Source organism: Gavialis gangeticus, unplaced genomic scaffold (genome assembly GCF_001723915.1).
Source record: "Gavialis gangeticus isolate Ggan-Ray unplaced genomic scaffold, GavGan_comp1, whole genome shotgun sequence".
NCBI classification, from domain to species: domain Eukaryota; kingdom Metazoa; phylum Chordata; order Crocodylia; family Gavialidae; genus Gavialis; species Gavialis gangeticus.
Window position 1 is genome coordinate 21,705,104 of NW_017728998.1, and position 3,576 is coordinate 21,708,679.

A 3,576-nucleotide genomic window follows, 5' to 3' on the forward strand; every position below is an offset into this window, starting at 1 on the left:
TCTTTGCTTTGGCTAATCATGTGTCTGCTATACCTGAGAATTTCTTAGCTGCTCCCCTGTGCTGTGCTTAGCTTGCTGTGCCTGGTTGCCTGTAATCAGAGACCTGAGCAAGAAAGTCTCACATTTGAAAGCTGGTCAGACTTCATCCCAACTACAGAGTTGGCCCAATAAAAAGAGGTCCTCCTTAAGCAATCCTTGCCCCTTGCGTGAATTATTTCTGAAATCCTTTGGTATGGGAAGCTGAATAAAGGGTCCCAAAGCTGAGCAGTAATGTAAATACTTTGCCATGATACATTTAGCAAATATTAAAGCAAACCACAGACAGAATAAATGAATTTCCCAGTGGCAAAGCTGCTGGAGAGCTGGGGAACAAAAGAGTTTCGAGAGGGGAATTTTCCTGGCTCTTGGTAAATAAAAATAAAATGTAAAAAAACCACCATCAAATGAAACTAGTAAATCATAGGTTTAAAACAAGAGGCTTTGGATGCAGCGTGCAATTAAGGGGTGAAGCTCGTTGCCACCAGAAGTGGTGGAAGCTGGCAGGAAGAAAAAGGGACTGGCCAGACCCTCGGAGGAAAGCTTAAATCCCCATGGGGAAAACAAATCAACCCGTGGCACCCCCTTCACCCTCTGCTCCCTGGCCCTGCAGACAGGGACCCGTGGCGTGGCCCAGGGCAGTCCCCCGGCTGTCTGCGCACACCAGTGCTTGCAGCCCAGAAGCAGATGACAAAGCCCCAGCTGCCCTGCACCTTCCAGCTACGGATAGCAGGGCCCTGAAGGCAAGGGCTTTCCTAGCTGTTCGGAGCTACCTCGCCCAGCGGGACAAAAGCAGCCCGCCCCTGCGCGCGGGGAGGCAAAAGGCGGCGCGGAGCGCGCAGGCACCGCTGGGATTCGAACCCAGGATCTCCTGTTTACTAGACAGGCGCTTTAACCAACTAAGCCACGGCGCCGGCCGCTACGCCGACTCGCGGCGCGGCCCCAAGACACCGCGGGCGGCGGGGAGGGAGCGAGCAGCGGGAAGCTCGGCTCGTGTGCGCGCGGGTTGGACGGCCCGAGCACGACGAGCCCCCGGAGGAAGGCAGCTGAGGACACGACACGCAAGGCCCCGGTGCAGCAGTTTCCTTCGGCCCAGAGCGTGTGCCTGAATCCTCAGCAGCTCCCTCCTCCACGGACGAGCGCGGCGCTGCCTGTGCACGGACTCCTGCAGCTCGCTGAGCTCCGGCAGCCGCAAATCCTCCTTTTTGCCAGAGCCGGGCCCACCCCGGCAGGCAAGTACCGGGCCGCCGCGGATCCCTGCATCGCGCGGTCGCCACGTGGCGGGGATGAACGTAGCCGGGCATGGCCCCCGCTCAGCACGGCTACAAGGCCACACAAAGCTGTCGGCTGAATGCTGAGGTCGGGACCTGGGGCTTCTGGCACGACGGAGCACTCCGCAAAAGGGGCAAAGTTTGTCTGGACAAGATGGAAAACTTCCTTTGCCTAAGACAACACGAACTCCCCAAGACTCACAGTCATCAAAACCTGCTTCCCTTCCAAGTGCAAGGCACATTTCTTTGACTCTATCTTCTCTAACATAAAATACACTCATGTATTTAGGGTATTTTGTTTCATTTTGATATACATGCAGATACCAAAATGGCTTAGTTGCATCAACTAATGGCCCGGTGTTTAGTTGATACATACATATTTTTACCTATATCAAAATGAAACAAAATACCCTAAAAAAAACAACACTACCACAACAAGATACTTCACTGCACATCCTTCTCCCCTTGGGACAGGAGAAGAGAACAAACAACATCATGTGACATATTAGTCACAGATTAATGTGGGGGGGGAAGCAGCTGGATACTGTAATGATGAGTACAGAGTATGCACCTTCATAGACCAGAAGCGGGTGAGACAACAGGACAGGCAGTGGCACTAACCCGACAGGAAATGGCTGTAGGTAGAAGCAGACGCTTCTGAGAATAAGGGGGAATATGGCAGACAGTCCTCGGAAGCTCTTAAAGCCATGAAACAAGCATATGATTCAGTTCCTGAATTGCTTAATTTTATTATTTGGTTAGGACTGTATTTTGCAAAATTAGTCTCCAAACAGGCTGTTTATTCACAAGTACTAAATTGGCTGAAATCCCATTATGATGTAGTTGCAGAATTTCCTTTTCTCTTTATTCTTTGTCCTATTTTAGAAAATCAATTCTGTTAAATAAGTAGCTATAATACACACTGGCTTAATAAAACTTGTATTTGCTACCCCAAAGAAAGAATGTTTGATTTATTTTTCTTATTTTGGGAACTAAAAATACCCTTTCAAAGAAAATTTCTAACCATTCATATCTGAATGTCACACTATTCATGCACAAAAATCTGTCTACTTAGCAATTGGTCTCACTGTCTCAACTGAAAAACTTAAGAGCTTTGATTTCTTATCTGAAAGGGCCAAGAAGAACAAAAGGCATCATGAGTTCTAATATAAAAGTACTACTTAATTAAACTAACTAGTTTCAAATGTGTGGAAATTAGTCCAGAATTCCTATTCACATTTAAGACTACTTATTCCAACAAGAAAATGTGCATATACCATATTATATATTTTGAAAAAAACAACTCAGGTACACATCACACTGCGTTTTCCTCAACCTTTTACAAAAACATAATGATATTTTAAAAGAAAAGGAAGAAAGTATTTGAATTTTACTGCAACTTGTCACCTAATTTTTTATGCAATATTTTACCCAGTAAAGCTGGATGAAACATACCATAACCTCGGGGTCAATTTGTAGGGTCAAAATCAATGCCCACTGCTTGAAGGCACAATGAAAGACCGTTTGCAAAGATCTTCCAAAGTACAATGAACAAAGCACAAATATGTGTAATAAAATGGTCAAATATGGTGTAGACATGAGAAGAAGATGACCTTGGGATTCCAGCTGTTGTTTCAAAGGCACCACAAGAAATACATTCAAAAAGGAAGAAATCTACATATGTATAATGGATTTCCCTTTGTTTCACAGCTTAATTACATTCCAGGCTGCTACATGCTCCTTACTAAGGTAAAAGTTACTTTTTTTCCTAATAAATTCCTCTTAAGAGGACGCAGTCTGACTACAAACTCATTCTCATATAACTACTGAATAGGGGTGGTCTTTAGAATACTGGGAAGTGCTGGAATTGTTCTGTACGTGGCAAGAGCAAGTCTGTATTATACTGAATTTATACAGAGCTCTCCTAGAACTTTTTAATGAAGAGTAAGGAGGTAATTTTCTAATACAGGGCAGCATTACTTGTTTTCAGAAATTATGGCTTGATCTTGTCATGTTATATTAGGAAACTTCTGCACACCTGATCAGCGAATCAAAAGTATTTTTTAATGTAAAGGTCAATGTACGGCACGGGTTTAAAGGAAGTTCTTAGTTTTCTGTGTGCATAAAATATATACAGGAGTGTTGGTTATAACAGTGGTGGTCTAAGGACATAGGCAGACAAGGATTTTTGGGTAAATGTGATAATTTTTGTTAGACCAACTAAATACAGTAGTTGGAAAAATAGTTCTTTGCAAGCTTAACATTTTTC

General features: G+C 44.5%; 1 non-coding gene across 1 annotated transcript; it reads right to left on the reverse strand.

Moving 5' to 3' along the window:
* Nucleotides 1-876: 876 nt before the first annotated feature.
* TRNAT-AGU lies at nt 877-950 on the reverse strand. The gene has a single exon. It is a non-coding gene; the product is annotated as a tRNA-Thr (tRNA).
* Nucleotides 951-3,576: the final 2,626 nt, after the last annotated feature.